The following is a 21,923-nucleotide window of genomic DNA, read 5'->3' as shown; positions in this document are numbered from 1 at the left end:
GCATGTGACCTTTAGCCTCTGTCTTTGTCTCTGTCCTCTATTGTCCTTTTCACTTAATTAATTGCTCATCATGTGTGGACCATTCAGTTGTTTTCAAGTGGCCTTAAGATCTGTATTTAACACTCACATTAGAAAGATCAAAGAGTTCACAGGACATCACGGCCACCAATGTAACTGGCTACACATGTCCTGTGAATGCAAGAAAGTGCAGAGTACAATAAGGCTTCTCCCATACTCTCAAGTGTCAGTGTGTGGTCACATCTACATAGCGACGGTTTGTTTGCACTCTAATTAACGCCATATTTTCATACTATTATCAGAAATTGTTTGAATAGGTAGAGGGACATTCATTCCCTTGATCCATGAATCACAGACAGATTCCCTCAATCTACATTACAGACATCGGCAAAATCCGTCCATTGTTCACCTGGTGACAATTCCTCTTTTAGGCTACGTTCAGACTAGCGTTGTGCGCCGCTGCGTCGGCGACACAACGCACGCAAAAACGCGGCAAAACGCATGCAAAAACGCTGCGTTTTGCGACGCGTGCGTCGTTTTTTGCCGAAAATCGGACGCAAGAAAAATGCAACTTGTTGCGTTTTCTTGGTCTGACACTTGCGGCAAAAAAGACGCATGCGTCGCAAAACGCAACAAACAAAAGCGCATGCGTCCCCCATGTTAAACATAGGGGCGCATGACGCGTGCGTCGCCGCTGCGTTGCCCGACGTTAACCCGACGCACACTAGCACAACGCTAGTCTGAACGTAGCCATAGTGACCAATTATTGAGTTGATCATCATGTGACATCAGGCTACAGATTTTTATGCATCTCTCTGGTGGGTGTTTACTCTTTTTTTTTTTTTTCACATATTTCCCAAATTAGGCACTCTTTTTGCCGCTTGAAGCTCACTCTGAGGCTAGGTGCCCATGATGAGCTTTTGTCAAGTTTTATCGCTGCGTATTTTAGAAAAAATGCAAGTAACTTATTTTACTTAATGGGTGCAGAAATAATACAGAAAATCTGCAACATCAAGAACTCATTGTTGGAAGGTAGCCTTAGGCTGTGTTCACATGTTGCGTTTTTGCAGCGTTTTTTTGCTGCTTTTTCCATGCAAATTTCAAGCTGTTTTACAATACCAGCAAAGTCTGAGATTTCAGAAAACTCATGCACACACATTGTTTTTTTTTTTTGGTTTTTTTTCTGACTGATTTTGAAAACTGCTGCGTTTTTACAAACTGCAGCATGTCACTTTTTCAGCATATTTGCAGCATTTTTTAACCCATAAAAAACAATGGGTTAGTGCAAAAACGCAACAAAAATGCAGGTTTCAGTCTTTGCTGCTAAGTGCAAAATCCTAAGGAAGATAAATCATGCTTTTTTGTTAAGGGGGGGGGGAGCACTGAACTTTATCAACGTGAAAAAGCGACAACAAAAACTCAACAAAAACTAAGCAAAACCTGCTTTTTGTAAGCAGCTTCTTTACTGCCAAGAGAGCAGGTTTTGCTTGTGGGGAAAAAAAATTCAACGTGTGAACATAGTCTTAGGTTAGTTTCACATTTGCATTTAAATCCGCAGCGTTTAATCCGCATCCGCAAGTGGTGGAAAAAACGCATATAAACGCGTACAAACGCCGCGTTTGTACGCGTTTATATGCGTTTTTTCCTGCGTTTGCGTTTTTGGTGCGCATGATGAGAAATTTCACAAGAGAAAAATCAAGATAACCAGACACCGCCAATGGGACTACAGAGGGCCTGTATTATGGGATTTCTTTATATAGACCCCTGAACAGCTGTAATCTTCAGATTTTGCTACGGTATCCTGTGTCATGATGGATCTTCGCATGGAGAGCTTTTATTTCAACCTGGATTTAAGCATCAAGCTGTTTCTTGCCTGTGCTTTTGCTTGGGAGCAAGACAGAAATCGCGAAAGATGGAGAAGGAGACAACGTAGGCATTTTTGGAGACACCCCATAATCGAACTACGTGAGAGCCAGGGAGCCTATCACACGCTGTATGGCGAGCTTAATGCCAACCCGGAGAAATTCCATGAATATACAAGGATGTCGCAAGACTCGTTCCGGGATTTGTTTGCTCGTGTCCAAGGAGCCATACGGAGACAGGACACCCAGCTCCGTAGAGCGATACACCCGAGGAACGTCTGCTGGTTACATTAAGGTACGTTCCAAATCTAAACCAATGACAGTCCAAATTTTGTGTTTTCTGACATGTATGTTTTGGGTATTTTCCTTTCTTTCTTTAGCGTAACCACACTATAAATAGAATAGTTTGTAATTTTTTGGGGGTTTCTTTTTCTTACAGATTTCTGGCAACCGGAGAGAGTTTATCATCCCTCCACTTCCAATACCGGCTTGGAATATCCACCCTGTGCAGAATTGCGGAAAAATTCTGGAGTGTGTGTGATTTCCCCAACTGTTTAGGAGTGGTGGATGGAAAGCACATCCGCATTATCAAACCAGCCAGAACAGGATCGGAGTATTTCAATTATGAAAAATATTTTTCTGTTGTGCTCATGGCAATAGCTGATGCGAACTGTCGCTTCATCGCCGTGGACATTGGAGCTTTTGGCCGTGGCAACGATTCCCAGACTTTCAAGAACTCGGATATGGGCCGCCGTATGTATAGCAAAAATTTCAATTTTCCCCCGCCACAACCTCTCCCCAACACTCAAGGTCCACCGATGCCATTTGTTATGGTTGGGGATGAGGCCTTTCAGATGTGTGAAAACCTACTGAAGCCATATTCCAGTCGGGACTTGAACCACACTAGAAGGATCTTTAACTACAGACTGACCAGGGCCAGAAGAACAGTAGAGTGTACCTTTGGCATTCTGGTCGCTAAATGGCGCATTCTTGCATCAGCCATAAATCTAAAAGTCGACGAGGTGGTCAAAGCCTGTGTGGTTCTGCACAATTATATAATGGCTAAGGAGCAACCCAACATTGAACTGGATGAACCAGTTGCACACCCACTGCCCGATTTCCAGCATCACCCGCTGCGGTCAACTGCAGTAGTTGGTCACATGCGGGACCAATTTGCTGCCTTTTTTTATTCAGATATTGGACGTGTGTCATGGCAGGACAATGTTGTGTAAATGTCCTGTTGTAATTCGATCTGTACCAGTAATGTTCTGAAATGATAATATTTCTCATTAATAAGCTTTAGTTTTGGTTGTGTTGACCGTGTCTCCTATGTTTTCCTCTACAAACCAAGGTTGTCCTAAAACTAGCAGTATTTGGTCTGTATTTAATATCAGTATTTGTAATCCAAAACCAGGAGTGGATGATAAAGGCAGAGGTGCTAGTTATTATGTTAATATCATAATTTACCTCTAATTGTTCCACTCCTTGTTTTGGCTTACAAATACTGATATAAAACACTGGACACATACTGCTAGTAATGGCAGCCATGTTGTTTTATTGGTAAGCTTGTTGACGTCATTGCGTCCTGATTCTGTTCTGCTGTATCCATTGGACACAGACTGAAGAGACAATGACTGTCACGTTAAAGAGATCTGTACTCATTTAGGCTAGTTTCACATTTGCGTTAAAAAACGCAGCGTTTTTAATGCAAACGCAGGTGGTGCAAAAAACGCATGTAAACGCGTGCAAAAGCTGCATTTTTTAGATGCATGCATTTTTGCATGTGGTAAAAAAAACGCGGCGTTTTGACGCATTTACATGCGTTTTTTCATGCGTTTGCGTTTTTTAAACGCATGATGAGAAGTGTGTGACAGCTGCCAATCATCAAAATCAACTAGAAAACCCACTTTAAACAGAAATAGCTAGGGTTAGGATCCCTAGGGTTAGGATCCCTAGTAACCCTAGGGATCCTAACCCTAACCCTAGGGATCCTAACCCTAACCCTAGGGTTAGGATCCCTAGTAACCCTAGGGATCCTAACCTTAGGGTTAGGATCCCTAGTAACCCTAGGGATCCTAACCCTAACTCTAGGGATCCTAACCCTAACCCTAGGGATCCTAACCCTAACCCCTAGGGTTAGGGTTAGGATCCTAACCCTTAGGGTTAGGGTAAGGATCCCTAGGGTTGGGGTTATGGTTGGGGGGTGGCTTATCAGTGTGTATTCTTGTGTTTTTCTATTGAAACGCATGCGTTTAAAAACGCATGCAAACGCATGTGCTTAAAAACGCATGTGTTTACATAGACAGCAATACGTTTTTTTGCCGCAAAAAAACGCATGCTTTTTTTGCAGCAAAAAAACGCCACTAGAAATTACTACAGGTTGCATTTCCGCAACAAAACGAAAGCATAGAAACGACGCATGCGTCGTCAAAACGCGGCAAAACGCATGCAAAAAAGCATGCATTTTTAATGTTAAGTATAGAAAAAAAACGCATGCGTTTTTTTGCGCTAAAACGCAGCGGCAAAAAACGCAAATGTGAAACCAGCCTAAGGCCTGAAGAAAAAACGGTACTTGTGTCATCAGTGTGTCCGTTTTGACCATCAGTGTGGTCATCACTGTTTTTCCAGTATGGATAAAGAAATAAATAAATTGCACAGTTTCTCCCATACTTTGAGAAGTTAAACACAGATGGCACACGGATGACACACTGATGGCACACGGATGACACACTGATGAGACTGATGGAACATGGATGTCACACTGATGACACATAGATGGCACATGGATGACACACTGATGACACACTGATGAGACTGATGGAACATGGATGTCACACTGATGACACATAGCTGGCACATGGATGACACCACTGATGCACCCAGACTTGTATTGGCCCTTGTCATCTCTGCTGCCAGAAAAAAATGGACATGTCTCCTTGTGTTTTGCATGGGTACAAGGTACATGTAAAAAGACAGAGATGTGCACGACACCATGGATTTTAATGGGTACATATGATATCCATTTTTTACTGGAAACATGGCCGTGTGGAGGAGGCCTTAGGACGGGGTCAAGCAAAAATAGCTTGTATAGCAAAAATTTCAATTTTCCCCCGCCACAACCTCTCCCCAACACTCAAGGTCCACCGATGCCATTTGTTATGGTTGGGGATGAGGCCTTTCAGATGTGTGAAAACCTACTGAAGCCATATTCCAGTCGGGACTTGAACCACACTAGAAGGATCTTTAACTACAGACTGACCAGGGCCAGAAGAACAGTAGAGTGTACCTTTGGCATTCTGGTCGCTAAATGGCACATTCTTGCATCAGCCATAAATCTAAAAGTCGACGAGGTGGTCAAAGCCTGTGTGGTTCTGCACAATTATATAATGGCTAAGGAGCAACCCAACATTGAACTGGATGAACCAGTTGCACACCCACTGCCCGATTTCCAGCATCACCCGCTGCGGTCAACTGCAGTAGTTGGTCACATGCGGGACCAATTTGCTGCCTTTTTTTATTCAGATATTGGACGTGTGTCATGGCAGGACAATGTTGTGTAAATGTCCTGTTGTAATTCGATCTGTACCAGTAATGTTCTGAAATGATAATATTTCTCATTAATAAGCTTTAGTTTTGGTTGTGTTGACCGTGTCTCCTATGTTTTCCTCTACAAACCAAGGTTGTCCTAAAACTAGCAGTATTTGGTCTGTATTTAATATCAGTATTTGTAATCCAAAACCAGGAGTGGATGATAAAGGCAGAGGTGCTAGTTATTATGTTAATATCATAATTTACCTCTAATTGTTCCACTCCTTGTTTTGGCTTACAAATACTGATATAAAACACTGGACACATACTGCTAGTAATGGCAGCCATGTTGTTTTATTGGTAAGCTTGTTGACGTCATTGCGTCCTGATTCTGTTCTGCTGTATCCATTGGACACAGACTGAAGAGACAATGACTGTCACGTTAAAGAGATCTGTACTCATTTAGGCTAGTTTCACATTTGCGTTAAAAAACGCAGCGTTTTTAATGCAAACGCAGGTGGTGCAAAAAACGCATGTAAACGCGTGCAAAAGCTGCATTTTTTAGATGCATGCATTTTTGCATGTGGTAAAAAAAACGCGGCGTTTTGACGCATTTACATGCGTTTTTTCATGCGTTTGCGTTTTTTAAACGCATGATGAGAAGTGTGTGACAGCTGCCAATCATCAAAATCAACTAGAAAACCCACTTTAAACAGAAATAGCTAGGGTTAGGATCCCTAGGGTTAGGATCCCTAGTAACCCTAGGGATCCTAACCCTAACCCTAGGGATCCTAACCCTAACCCTAGGGTTAGGATCCCTAGTAACCCTAGGGATCCTAACCCTAGGGTTAGGATCCCTAGTAACCCTAGGGATCCTAACCCTAACTCTAGGGATCCTAACCCTAACCCTAGGGATCCTAACCCTAACCCCTAGGGTTAGGGTTAGGATCCTAACCCTTAGGGTTAGGGTAAGGATCCCTAGGGTTGGGGTTATGGTTGGGGGGTGGCTTATCAGTGTGTATTCTTGTGTTTTTCTATTGAAACGCATGCGTTTAAAAACGCATGCAAACGCATGTGCTTAAAAACGCATGTGTTTACATAGACAGCAATACGTTTTTTTGCCGCAAAAAAACGCATGCTTTTTTTGCAGCAAAAAAACGCCACTAGAAATTACTACAGGTTGCATTTCCGCAACAAAACGAAAGCATAGAAACGACGCATGCGTCGTCAAAACGCGGCAAAACGCATGCAAAAAAGCATGCATTTTTAATGTTAAGTATAGAAAAAAAACGCATGCGTTTTTTTGCGCTAAAACGCAGCGGCAAAAAACGCAAATGTGAAACCAGCCTAAGGCCTGAAGAAAAAACGGTACTTGTGTCATCAGTGTGTCCGTTTTGACCATCAGTGTGGTCATCACTGTTTTTCCAGTATGGATAAAGAAATAAATAAATTGCACAGTTTCTCCCATACTTTGAGAAGTTAAACACAGATGGCACACGGATGACACACTGATGGCACACGGATGACACACTGATGAGACTGATGGAACATGGATGTCACACTGATGACACATAGATGGCACATGGATGACACACTGATGACACACTGATGAGACTGATGGAACATGGATGTCACACTGATGACACATAGCTGGCACATGGATGACACCACTGATGCACCCAGACTTGTATTGGCCCTTGTCATCTCTGCTGCCAGAAAAAAATGGACATGTCTCCTTGTGTTTTGCATGGGTACAAGGTACATGTAAAAAGACAGAGATGTGCACGACACCATGGATTTTAATGGGTACATATGATATCCATTTTTTACTGGAAACATGGCCGTGTGGAGGAGGCCTTAGGACGGGGTCAAGCACTTATTAGAAAACTTGAGTTAGTCAGTGACGTCTGCAAATTGCGTGTGCTTGTCAGAAATGCGGACCGGGAGAGGGCAAGAGCTGGTCACAATTGACTTCTTATTTTGCAGAGATTTCTTTCCAAGAATTTCTGGGTCAAGTTTACATATCTGAAATCCATCTAGACAATTATTTACCAGATCAATATATGGGCACATGCCGGACGGGATTCGGAGCATGTCAGGCTTGTGCGCCGGCTTATCGTGTAACCGGTGAGGCCACAGCACGCACTTAGGTCAGGTGTCTGCGACTTAAGATTCTGCAGACTATTGGCTTTCATAATTTAATATCCTAATTGGTGCTGACACCTGTCCCTTTCTTCTGGGGGTCACCATAAGTGCAGGGCGGAGGTCGTCTGATTATTTCCCAGCGCGCCGCTGTGTATCTGACCGTTTTTTATCCAGAGAATTGGGGGCTTCGGTCTCCGGTCTGCACATTAATAAGTCTGTTTTCCCTGGAAGTTGTGTGTGTGATATTGTGCTTCTAGGGCCGCTCCATGTTGAAACAAAGGATTACAGAAATCTGATTAGGACTTAGCTGTGTGTGGAAGAAACTACCACGGAGAATGTGTTCCTTTCATGAAATGCCCACTTTGAATGATTCATACCTCACGGAGACCCTCACGATGCTGTAAATTCCCCATATATAAGGTAAGAGTCATTATTTTATTGGTTCCTTGTTACTGACATGAAATTCAATGAGCCTGGATAGTCACAATGGCTGCTAGGCCTGAGATCACACAGCTTGTGTATGAGGACAGGACAATGAGAGGAGGTACAAGGGCTCGGGGCAAGCGGCACCCACAGAGCTCGGGGCAGGTGGCACCCACAGGGCTTCGCACATTACACTGGGCGCAATGGTTTCTGACAGAATCTTTCTACATAAAATACTATATGAATATTCAAGGTTATTAATAGATAGCAGGTTGTTTACATGATGCGTCTCGTGTCCAGTATATGTAATGAAAACTTGTAAAAATCGATACAGGAAAACAACATTAAAAATCTATCTATATTAATATCTAAGCTTCTATGTTCACGTAGAAGCAAATGGAGATACATGTCAGCATAGATAGATACACAAAAATGGGGGCAGCACTCCAAAGCCAGATAGTGAGAAAATTGATTTTAATCGGGGGCTTGGAGTGGTGCCACCGTTTTTGGATTTGTATACAAGAGGTTTTGGTGGTAACCTTGGAGACTTTCTACCCATCATTACATTAAAAAGTGTTGCTTTTATTTTTCAATAGATAGAAATCAAAAAGAGGTGCTCCAAGGGGATAAATGCAAAAATTGTAAGGACTTTATTGGCCCATGTGTGACATCTGAGCCAGGGGCGCTCGGACATATCATTGGTGCATTGGTGTGCAGCAGCACAGGGTCCGGAGTAATAAGGCCGCCACTTCCACCTTCAATACAGCAAGCCGGTTCTATCACAGCCACAAAGAGGGGTCCATATACCTCCTCTGTCTGTGCCCGCCACTGGATACTTGGGTACTTAGGCCTTTTTTTGCAAGCACCTAGGCCTGAATCATTGATCTTAGGCCAATTACGCCCCCTTGGAGCGTTGCCTCTTTTTGATTTTTGTTTTAAAAAGTCATACTGAGAGCCAGGATCCCGACGCTTGCGCCCAGGTGGAAAACATCTCATAGTTCTGTTAATAAATAAAGTTATACATATATATATATATAATATTTATATTTAATAGAAAGACAGTTAATAGTTATCAATAGAGAGAGATTTTTTTGTAAATGAGAAGACTAACACTATTTATGGCCTGAAATAGTTGGGAGCTCAGTTGAAGATTTCATACTGGGTCCCACAAGCTTCAGGTTACACCACTGTGTACATGTCAGACAAGTGTGTTCACACAAAACACAAACCTGCTGTAATAAGATCTGTCAGCAAGGGTTGATCTGCTTGTTGATGGTTTCCAGGTATTAAGAAGTCATTTTATTTCATGCTGCACTGGGTAAAAACAAAATGTAATGTACATTTTTGAAGCCTTGTTATTTTCTAAAAGAAGTACCGTAATCTCAATATATTTAAGCAATTGATTAACCATTTAGCTGCCAAAATAATCACGATTGGAGCTTTGATCCAATGCCGAGTAAGAGATTTCTCGGTGAGCGTATACAGTACGTATATTGCATTTTAAGATGTGGCGGGAGTCAAATAGTATAATTTCTTTAATTACAGTATAGTAAACTATATAAAACACATTACAAAAGCTCATCCACAGATAAAAAACATTAAAAAAAAATCACCAAAAAAAGTTTTCTGGATGAAACTCAGACGATTTTTTTATTTTCTTACTTGTCCTCCATGTGCAATCTGATTTTATGCGCCAGCAGTTATTAAATATTTTCAAGACCACATACAGTTTCCCATGTTAAAAAATTGCAATGTATCTGTAAAAATCGGACGTTCCGTTTTGGAACACAATTGTTTTTTGGGGTTTTTTTGGCACCCATCGACTTGAATTGGGTGAGCCTCCTCTGACACACGGAAGAAACTAGTTCATGCTTTTTTTTTCCCATTCAGATTCAGTCAGCGAAAAAAAAATCGCTCATCTTCACCGACCGCACTGGGACTGAAAATATGGACGAGTGATCTTGGCCTTACAATGCGATTGTTCCGTTAGAAAACCATCCTAATAGCATAACTATAAGGTTTCATTCCCACCATGAGCTTTTGGTGAGTTTTTTTTGGATGTTGCAGATTTTCTGCACCAATTTTATAAAATAGATTACTTACATTTTTTTAAAAAATACGCAGTGTGAAAAACTCATCGTGGAATTGTAGTCTGAGAGAAAGGGCTGCAGGGACTACAAAAATCCCGACCAGTACTGGGCAAATCTGTAGGGTTATGTGCACACAGAGTTTCTTTTGTAGGAGGTCTGCTTAAAAAAACAAAGCCTGAATCACTAGTCAAAAGCACTAGAAAGACTCTTCCTATTCATTCCTCTTGTAAGGTTAAGTTCCCACGATTACTTTTTTTGTGAGTTTTTGACTCTGCAGATGTTCGTAGCGTAAAAAAAATCGCAGCGTTCTACAGTTCCAGCAAAGTGGATGTGATTTATAGAAATCCCATGCCTAACGTGATTTTTCTATACGCTGCATAAACTGACCTGCAGTGCATTTTTAAAATACACAACATGTCATTCTCCCTTTCTGTGCAGATTTTCCCCATAGAGTTGCATTAGATGGAGAAAATCCACAGGTAAAAAAAATGCACATACATTGCGGAAACTCTCTAAAAATGCTTGTAATCTGTACCTTCTTGTATCAGTCAAGTTTTGTCAAAGCCAAATACCAGGAAGTATGAATTCAGATCCTTAGAACCTTTGGGCGGGCCTACCCAAGTACACCATTTCACAATTTTCATCCAACAAAATTCCTATGCTGGACTCATGGCCAAATGAGACCCCCATTCGCCCCTCTAATTTTCTACAATAAAACCATATACGGTAATTCATATCCTTTCCAGGTTCAAATCAAAATTCCCTACTACATAAAAGTCATCTTGGCTTGATTTACTTTGCAAACTTTCCCATTCCTAAAGGGATTTATAATCTTTTGATCTCACCATTGACCCCCCAAAAAACAACCGTTACTTATTCCTGGGAAAAAGAAATAAATACCTCCTTGTCTATATTTGAAGTTGATTCTGTCTTAGCCAATTCACATGAGTTCTCCAGATCTACACTTCTGCAAGAAATTTTGTATAAAATTTTGACCCATTGGTACAGAACTCTGGAACTCTTGCATCACTTTGGTTTAATTGATTCTAATCTTTGCTGGAGATGCATATATCATAAAGGGAATATGTCCTATGTGTTTTGGTTTTGTCTCAAGATAAGGCCTTTCTGGGCCAAAATAGTCAACTTTGAAGGAAATTATTATTATTTACTATTATAGCGCCATTTATTCCACGACGCTTTACGTGTGAGGAGGGGGATACATAATAAAAACAAGTACAATAATCTTACACACAATACAATCACAATACAAGTCACGACTGGTACAAGAGGAGAGAGGACCCTGCCCGTAAGGGCTCACAATCTACAAGGGATGGGTGAGGATACAGTAGGTGAGGAAATAGGCCTGATCAACCATACTTTAAAGCCACCAAAAGTCTTACTGTCCTGCCCAACAAAACATTATAAACCCAAAAGACACGACCTACTAGCATTGCTACTAGGGGCCTCCAAACATCTAATCCTCTTAGGCTTCTTTTACACTTGCAGTGATTTTTGCAGCCTATTTTTGAGGGCCTTTTTTGCAGGCCGTATTGTCGTAATGTTCACGGTCTGCTGCAAAAACGGGCAGCAAAAATCTTGCGGATCGCAATTTTTCTGGTTTTGAATACTAGGGGAAAAGTATTGAAAAAAATAACGGCATTCCACAATCACAGTGTTAATGGTGCACCGCAAAAGCAAGCTTCCGTTGTTTTTGCAGCCCCATTGATTTTCAATGGGGGCCGTGTCCATAAGCCGTGAAAAATATCACGCAGGCTTGATATTTTTTCACGGCTGTATATACGGCCCATATGGCTCATCTAATATAATCAAACTCAAGTTCAAAATTTCATGACCTCTATATACAGTTATATAAACAGTGTAATTTTGCCTCTCTTATTATCAGCCTACCCCATCCTATCTATAGATAGGACTAGAGTTGAGCAGATTTGTTCGGATTTGGTCACCGAATCTGAGTTTGCCATATTCGTGCTATATTGGTACCCTATTCATGCCGAATGTATGTTTGATGATCGGTTCCGAACATATTCGGTAAATTCCACTCCCATTGACTCTAATGACGTTCGGCTGTGTTCGACGAATATTGCAAAAACAATATACGATGCCGTTTGCATACGGGACCGAATCCGAACAAATTCGCTCAACTCTAGTTAGTACCTGATTCTCTAGGTGCTTCACCGATGTTATTAGTTGTTGTATGTATTCAGAGGCTTTTTGGTGACTTTGTGACAAAATCTACATTGTACTCTACAACTCGTCACTGTGCTCTAATTTCTATATGTAATATGCTTAAATAAAGAATTATCAAGAAAGAAGTGACGCATAATGGAACTTGTGCACAGCAGCGTCTGTCATTTTTACATTGCTGTGTATTATGTTCATTTTAGGGGGCTTTTGCAACGCTTTTTCAGATTTTTCCGAATCTGTCTGAAAAAAAAAGTCACGTGTACATACTCTAAGTGTTTCAAAAACTCTTAAGTCACTTCAGAAAAAAGAAAATCTCAAAGAAGGAACCGTTCTCAAAGCTGATTCTGCTTGTAAAACTGGTTGTTTTTTTGAACACTTTAAACAGCTCTGTGTGAATTCTGATGAGATGATGTTACAAGGCTCTGGTATCCTCATGTACCTTAACTGACCACTGACTGCGGACGAGCCCGCTGTGTACAAGTGACAGCTATGTATAATAACATTCCTGGCATTCTACAAGCACCCAGTGCAGAATGTTCCTAAACCTGTTAGTTTATTTCCAAAGCCACATATTTTCCCAGTCCAAGTCTTATGATTTCTCAACGTCCTGATTGATGTGAACAAACCTGGCTCTGACTGATCTGAGTGTCAGGGTTAGGGCACCGTACCCTCTGCTGCCTATCTTAGACACAACTGAGAAGTTCCTCAACTTTTATCCGTTGTTAGCATACTGCTCTTTATTACTAGTGATGAGCGAACGTGTCCGGATAAGGTGTTATCCGAGCATTCTCGGGTGCTAACTGAGTGTCTTCGGCATGTTTGAGTCCCCGCGGCTGCATGTCTCACGTCTGTTCGACAGCCACAACACATGAAAGGATTGCCTAACAAACACGCGAGACATGCAGCTGCGGGGACTCGAACATATTATTCGAGCACGCCGAAGACACTCTATTACAGTGTTTCCCAAACTCCAGTCCTCACGGACCCCACAGCTGATACTTTCAGGATTTCCATAGTGTTGCACAGGTGAGAGAATTCCTGAGGGCTTGATGAAACTTCCACCACCTGTGCAATAGTAAGGAAATCCTGAGAACATGACCTGTGGGGTCCTTGAGGACTGGAGTTTGGGAAACACTGCTCTATTAGCACATGAGAATGCTCAGATAACACCTTATCCCAGCACGTTCGCTCATCACTATTTATTACATACCAGTTAGGAGTTTAAAGGGGTCGTCAAATTGCACCATGGGTCATTCATTCTTTAAAATAATAAATTTAGAGAGGTCGTTCCCTTTCAGAATATCCAAGTGCCTGGGAGTGCATTAAATAAGCCTCTGCCAGCAGAGTCTCCGATCTCCTCATGGAGAATACTAGAACACTTAGGTGAGCCTAGCTCGGGAGAGACAGCTGCTGGCCAACAAACATCTGAGGTGTATGAGACTATAAGCATTACCCATCAGGGGAACCCCAGCCGTTCCAGCGCCGTCTCTTCCAGCTGCAATAGTGATGCCCTGGCCATGACAGAAGACTGTGGCAGCCTCCAGCTTTCAGTCATAGAGGCACGGCTGGCAGAGCTTCAGTCACTGCTCAGTACATAGTGAGCAGAGATTTGATTTTTGTCTCAAAAAATTGTGGTTTTCTTTATTACAAACACCAAAATAAAGGTAGCACCGCAGTGTTTTCAAGGTAGGTAACGTTTTGACCAACAGGGTCTTTCTCAAACCTTAGAATTGTAGGAGCGGAGCGAAGGACTTAGATCCCTGGGTGGGTGTAGGAGTCCCGTTCAGGGCTGTAGCTGTGAGGATACTGGTGTCTGCGGTGGTGGTGTGTCCGCTCCTACAATTCTAAGGTTTGAGAAAGACCCTGTGGGCTGAAACGTTACCTACCTTGAAAACACTGCGGTGCTACCTTTATTTTGGTGTTTGTAATAAAGAAAACCCCAATTTTTTGAGACAAAAATCAAATCTCCGAAAACCTTTATTTGAGTGCGACTGTTGTTGTATGACCATAATCTGGAGCATCCCTCCGTGTTCAGTCTGCACCACCCATAGCGAGAGTGCACGTCTTGTTCTACAATACAGTACATAGTGAGCAGCAGCTGCAACAATGTCCCAGCACTGACTGACAGCTGTCTCTGTACTGACTCACTGTAGAGCTGGCTGTCAGTGCTGGGGCGCCGTTACAGCTGCTGATTACTATGTACTGAGCGGTAACTGAAGCGTCGCCAGAACTTTTTTTATTTTTTGTCAATATGGCCATATGAGGGCTTTTTGGTTTTTTTGCAGGATGAGTTGTAATTTTGAATGACACCATTGATTTTACCATATAGCGTACTGGAATACGGCTAAAAAATTCCAAGTGCGATGAAACTGCAAAAACAAAGTGCAATTCCACAATAGTGTTTTGGGGTTTTTATTTACTATTTTCACTATATGCTAAAACTGATGAGCTATTATGATTCTGCAGGTCAGTTCGAGTTAGTAGATACCAAACATGTATAGGTTCTGTTTTATTTAAGTGGTGAAAAAAGAAAAGAACACAAAAACTTTGCTTACGGTGCCATTTTTCGAGACCCATAGCATCTCCATTTTTCGGGGTCTGGGGATGGGTAATGGATTACTTTTTGTGCCCTAAGCTGACGTTCTTATTGATATGATTTTGAGGTAGATACAATGTTTTGATTGCCTGTTATTACATAAACGTAATTCTGCCGTTCTGATTTTTTTTTCTCCTTATGTCACTTACCAATCGGATTAATTTGTTGTATATTTTGATACAGTGGGCATTTCTGAATGCAGCCGTACCAATTGTGTTTATTTTTTTCATTTTATTTTGAATGGGGCAAAAGGAGGGTGATTTGAATTTGTGTTTTTAGATTTTTTTTAATATATATACAGTACAGACCAAAAGTTTGGACACACCTTCTCATTTAAAGATTTTTCTATATTTTCATGACTATGAAAATTGTAAATTCACACTGAAGGCATCAAAACTATGAATTAACACTTGTGGAATTATATACTTGACAACAAAGTGTGAAACAACTGAAATTATGTCTTATATTCTAGGTTCTTCAAAGTAGCCACCTTTTGCTCTGATGACTGCTTTGCACAATCTTGGCATTCTCTTGATGAGCTTCAAGAGGTAGTCACTGGGAATGGTCTTCCAACAATCTTGAAGGAGTTCCCAGAGATGCTTAGCACTTGTTGGCCCTTTTGCCTTCACTCTGCGGTCCAGCTCACCCCAAACCATCTTGATTGGGTTCAGATCTGGTGACTCTGGAGGCCAGGTCATCTGGCATAGCACCCCATCACTCTCCTTCTTGGTTAAATAGCCCTTACACAGCCTGCAGGTGTCTTTAGGGTCATTGTCTTGTTGAAAAATAAATGATGGTCCAACTAAACACAAACCGGATGGAATAGCATGCCGCTGCAAGATGCTGTGGTAGCCATGCTGGTTTAGTATGCCTTCAATTTTGCCTTCAATTTTGCTGGTGTCACCAGCAAAGCACCCCCACACATCACACCTCCTCCTCCATGCTTCACGGTGGGAACCAGGCATGTAGAGTCCATCCGTTCACCTTTTCTGCGTCGTACAAAGACACGGTGGTTGGAACCAAAGATCTCAAATTTGAACTCATCAGACCAAAGCACAGATTTCCATTGGTCTAATGTCCATTCCTTGTGTTCTTTAGCCCAAACAAGTCTCTTCTGCTTGTTGCCTGTCCTTGCAGTGGATTCCTATCAGCTATCTTACCATGAAGGCCTGCTGCACAAAGTCTCCTCTTAACAGTTGTTGTAGAGATGTGTCTGCTGCTAGAACTCTTTGTGGTATTGACCTGGTCTCTAATCTGAGCTGCTGTTAACCTGCGATTTCTGAGGCTGGCGACTCAGATAAACTTATCCTCAGAAGCAGAGGTGACTCTTGGTCTTCCTTTCCTCATGTGAGCCAGTTTCTTTGTAGCGCTTGATGGTTTTTGCAACTGCACTTGGGGACACTTTCAAAGTTTTCCCAATTTTTCGGACTGACTGACCTTCATTTCTTAAAGTAATGATGGCCACTTGTTTTTCTTTACTTAGCTGCTTTTTTCTTGCCATAATACAAATTCTAGCAGTCTATTCAGTAGGACTATCAGCTGTGTATTCACCAGACTTATGCACAACACAACTGATGGTTCCAACCCCGTTTATAAGGCAAGAAATTCCACTTATTAAACCTGACAGGGCACACCTGTGAAGTGAAAACCATTTCCGGTGACTACCTCTTGAAGCTCATCAAGAGAATGCCAAGAGTGTGCAAAGCAGTCATCAGAGCAAAAGGTGGCTACTTTGAAGAACCTAGAATATAAGACATAATTTCAGTTGTTTCACACTTTTTTGTTAAGTATATAATTACACATGTGTTAATTCATAGTTTTGATGCCTTCAGTGTGAATTTACAATTTTCATAGTCATGAAAATACAGAAAAATCTTTAAATGAGAAGGTGTGTCCAAACTTTTGGTCTATACTGTATATATATGTATACCGTATGTATAATTTTTTTTTTACTTTTTACCGATTTCAATTGTCCACTTAGAGGACTTGAAGCTGCGATCATCCGTTCACCTGTGATACACATAGAAGTGATTCTTGGGCCAGCGTTCATATGAGATTCACAATGACAAGAATGGGAGTCTTCTGCTGACCCCCCACTGTCATGAAAGGCCATCTGAGACTCACTATCACAAGTGATGAGCGAGTGTACTCGTTGCTCGGGTTTTCTCGAGCACGCTCGGGTGGTCTCCGAGTATTTGTTAGTGCTCGGAGATTTAGTTTTTGTCGACGCAGCTGCATGATTTACGGCTGCTAGACAGGCTGAATACATGCGAGGAGTGCCTGTTTGTTAGGGAATCCCCACATGTATTCAGCCTGGCTAGCAGCCGTAAATTATACAGCTGCATTGACAAAAACTAAATCTCCGAGCACTAACAAATAATCGGAGATCACCCGAGCGTGCTCAGTGAGACCCGAGCAACAATGCTATTCGCTCATCACTAACTATCATGTGACCGAGACGTCGATGAGCGGGACTTGTGATGCACTTCCGGCTGTCTCGTGTTAAATGTCGCCATCAGTGATTGACAGCGGTATTTAACTTGCTAACAGCTGCGCATGGGATCTCGGATCCACCCGCGGCTGTTAGGGGCACATGACAGCTGAACAGATCAGCTGTCATGTGTAGGGAAACATGCGGGCTCAGCGCCGGAGCCTGCATCAAAGGCAGGGACGTATCACAAGTCCAAGGTAAAAAAATGCAGCATCAAAAACAAGATAAAAATGCATATTAAAGAAACGCAATTAAATGCCACAAGTAACCTAAACTAAATGATATGTTCAGAAATTCTGCATTGTCAAAAACTCACCAAAAGCTTATTGTGTGAACGTAGCTTAAAGTGAATTAGGTCCCTTTGGTGAAATCAACATATAAACATCACAAAATAAATTAATTATTTCACAGGCATAAAATTAGGTCAACTCTGTGAATAGACGCATCAGCAATACATCATCCGCCTGTATAATATAATCTCATTACACGAGATTACTCCATATAATCCCCGGGGTTGTTAGTCCGTGCCACTGCACTGCTTCGTCTTCTGTATTATATACTCTTGAGTGTTGGAGAGTTTATACACCCTGGGAGAAAAAGTAAAGGATTTTTTTTTTAGTACTTATGTTTCGGGGAGCAGCAGTTTGTGGATATGATGAATGCAATGCTGTCTTATGATTATTTGTTGATCTGCAATGAGTAAAGTCTATTGTTTAAGTCTCTTAGTAAGTTCTTTACCATTTCATTTCTGGATCATGTAAAAAAAACCTTTATGGATAGGCCTGCACTGAATCATGAGATATTAATGAATCAATGTTCCCCACACAATCCAAAAAATGAACATACCACTGAGCCAGCACAAGTAATGAAGAAAAACGCATAATACAAAAGTACAGATCCATCAACAGCAGCTTGTTCGGGGTCTCCAGGTAGTAATATGCATAATTATTCAATGTACTGGACAGTATAAAGTGGCAGAAAGTAAATAAAGGAGACAATAAAAAGTTCACATAATGATTGAAATATTGTAAACAGTCATTCATCATGAGCAAAATTTTCTGTAATTAAATATACCTATTTAAAAGAATCTGTCAGCAGGATTTCACCCCCGAAACTATTTTTATGTGCATGTAGCTCTTTTAAAGACAAGTTCAGCAATATATATACATGGCCCGTTCTTCCTTTATGGAGAAATTAGGGCTTTGAATTGTTAAGAAAATTAGGCTAAAGAGCTATGGTAGATCTGAAGCCTCTGTCACTCCAGCTCTATTCCCCGCCCAGCACCGCCTCCTCCTGCTGACTGACTGCTCCTTTGCCTGAAGTGACACAGCATAGAAACTGTCAATCAAGCAGAAGGAGGCGAGGATGGAGAACAGAGCTGCAGTGACAGAGGCTTCAGATCTACCATAGCTCTTCAGCGTCGTTTGCATATTAATTCAAACGCTGCTTTCTCTGTTATGGAGGAACAGACTGGCCATGTAAAGGTATTGCTGGACTTGTCTTTAAAAGAGCTATACGAGCATATAAATAGTATGTGGGAAGGCCGGCAGTGCAGTCCTGCTGACAGATTCCCTGTAATTGTGCACTGTACACACTAAAAGACATTTTCAAAGCTTAAGTGAATGGGGACACATTGCGAACCTGTTGGGTGCTGCGAATGTGACGAGCAAGAAATAGTTAATTTTTATGACTTGTTTGTGGAAGTTGTTCTACCTTGTAAGTCACATTGCGTCCGCACTCACTGGCATCACACTGCAAGGCAGCATGGAGCTTATTGGTTTGTGTTACAGCCGAAGTTTCCATGTAACCCCAGCCCCATACCCTTCCACCCCCGGCATATCTCATCCTTTATAAACTCCTGACATCCAAGCAGGCAGGAAATTAACTGATTTTTAATGGCCTTATTTGTTTTATCGTAAAGCTTTTTCATCACAGAGTAAATTATCTTTGGATATAAATGAGGCTGCAAGTTCACCGATCGTCCACATTATCCCCCACCTAGCACCACACCCATGGGCCTGATGAAACTTATCGTTTGTGTCCCTACCCAACAATGTAATCCGTTTTGTGACCCTGGGTTCACACGTTGCATATTTGGTGCAGCTTTTACACTTGGAATTCTAAACTGAAATGACATTTCGTATTTGCGCATGTTTTCCGCACTTATTCCTGCCTTTTTATTTAAAAAAAAAGTAATGTTCAGCAGGAAACAGAAGAACGAATCCCCAAATTTTGTACCCCTTAGGCTGGTTTCACATTTGCGTTTAAAAACGCAGCGTTTTAAACGCAAACGCATTTAGTGAAAAAACGCGTTTAAATGCGTTTAAACGCTGCGTTTTTTAGGCGCATGTGTTTTTGCATGTTTTAACACAAACGATGCTTTTTGAAGCGTTTACATGCGTTTTTTCCTGCGTTTGCGTTTTTGAAACGCATGATGAGAAGTGTGTGACAGCTGCCAATCATCAAAATCAACTAGAAAACCCACTATAAACAGAAATACCTAGGGTTAGGGTTAGGATCCCTAGTAACCCTAGGGATCCTAACCCTAAAACACAAACTCTAACCCTAACCCAAACTTTAAAACACAAACTCTAACCCTAACCCAAACTCTAACCCTAACACAAACTCTAACACAAACTCTAACAAAAACTCTAACACAAACCCTAACCCTAACACAAACTCTAACCCTAACCCTAGGGATCCTAACCCTAACTCTAACCCTAACCCTAGGGACCCTAACCCTAACCCTAGGGACCCTAACCCTAACCCTAGGGACCCTAACCCTAACTCTAACCCTAACCCTAACCCTAGGGATCCTAACCCTAACCCTAGGGATCCTAACCCTAACCCTTAGGGTTAGGATCCCTTAGGGTTAGGGTTGGGGGGTGGCTTTTCAGTGTGTATTCTTGTGTTTTTCTATAAAAACGCATGCAAACACATGTGTTTAAAAATGCATGCATTTACATAGACATCAATACGGTTTTTTTGCAGCTAAAATTACTACATGTTGCATTTCTGCAACACAACGCGTGAAGAGAAAAAACGCATGCGTTGTCAAAACGCATCAAAACGCATGCAAAAAACGCATGAGTTTTTAATGTTAAGTATAGGGGAAAAAAGGCATGCATTTTTTGAGTTTTTTTGCGCAAAAACGCCCAAAAAAACGCAAATGTGAAACCAGCCTTAGTGTTCCAACACCACAAGATACCCTTTTCGTGGCCCCCAAAAAGTATGTTGCCAACAAATGTGCCCCCCAATCACAGTAACATACCTCTACAGTACCCTCTACACACACAGTATGATGACCCTACAGTATCCCACGCAAAGTGCGATCCCCCACAGTAATTCCAACGTTTCGCCCATAGTCCCCCAGACACAGTATGATGGCACCAAAACAGCCTTCTACACAATATGATGAACCCAAAAGCCCTCCATACAGTATGAGGGTCCTCCATAAAGTCTAGTGGTGCACACACAATCCTCCACACTGTATACAGTGCGGCTATGCGGCTACAGTTAAAAGTCGGGCTGTGGGAATCTACTATCGGCACCAGGCCCCCCAAACTCATGGACCCCATAGTGGCCTCGTTGTCTGACGCTATTAGCTGTACCCACCAAAAAATGCAACAAAACATTGTCAGGCCAGCGCTTTACCTGCGGATTTAGAGTACCCATTGAAATGAATGAGTAAAACACAAAACAAAAAGCTGCATTTCCGCAATAGTTATTGACATGCCGTGGATTTAAAAAAAAATCACAATTGCCAATTTCCGCGCACATCCTGCACCCAAAAAAGTTATTTTCAGCAGCTTGTGAATTCACCATCAGGATACGTGAACACAATATTTTTTTCTAGGTGGGGTCCACTCTGAAACCCACTCGAAAAAAAAACACTTACTAAATGCTCAGAAGAAAGAACACACGCATTTCTATGTAAAAGCGACTTACTGTTCACGTGTTCAGTATTTTGAGCGTCTTTTAACAACTTCAGGTTTCCAAAGCCGACAAGAGGTTAAAAGAAGAGAACGGACCATTCGTCAGGCGGTCTCCACTCTGAAGACGCTCTATGCTTTACACTACAAGTCAATGGGAAGAACCCAAATGTCTTTATAAGCATTTTTTTCAGCATTTGTGTTTCATAATTGAATGAGGTAAAGAAAAAAAATTGGGAAAATTACGTAAAAAAAAAAGATGCACCCTAAACGCTGGAAAAATGCTACAAAAAGCTGGCAGTAAGCAAAAACATTGAAAACTATCTCAGGAATCTACGGTATGTAGCATGGCTAAAGGGTTTGTAGTCGATGGGAGGTATGTGCCACATAAGTGCCTGGTTGCTGTAATGTAGCCCGGAGTATTCCTTTCTTGCACATAATCTGGTATATGTGTTTCAGGACCTGTGGTAATGTCAGACCACATGGCTAATCATGTGATGGGTTACTGGGTGGGGTTAGCTCTTTATAAGACTGGCTAATCCTTTACACAAGAGAGATGTGTGGAGGTGAAACCCTCCTGAGTGTGTTACGGCTTCAGGACTGAGCCGGATGAACTGGACACTTGTTTTTCTT

General features: G+C 41.7%; 1 protein-coding gene across 1 annotated transcript in view; it reads left to right on the top strand.

Moving 5' to 3' along the window:
* The first annotated feature begins 7,702 nt into the window (after window positions 1-7,702).
* Window positions 7,703-21,923, top strand: part of ABCA4 (ATP binding cassette subfamily A member 4) — a 200,451-nt gene continuing 186,230 nt past the window's right edge. The window contains exon 1 of the mRNA XM_069737669.1: window positions 7,703-7,973. The gene's annotated coding sequence lies outside the window, so the exon portion shown is untranslated. The remainder of the gene's footprint in view (window positions 7,974-21,923) is intronic.

The sequence above is a fragment of the Ranitomeya imitator genome, chromosome 8 (assembly GCF_032444005.1).
Source record: "Ranitomeya imitator isolate aRanImi1 chromosome 8, aRanImi1.pri, whole genome shotgun sequence".
Taxonomy (NCBI): domain Eukaryota; kingdom Metazoa; phylum Chordata; class Amphibia; order Anura; family Dendrobatidae; genus Ranitomeya; species Ranitomeya imitator.
This window is presented reverse-complemented; position numbering and strand designations above follow the sequence as displayed.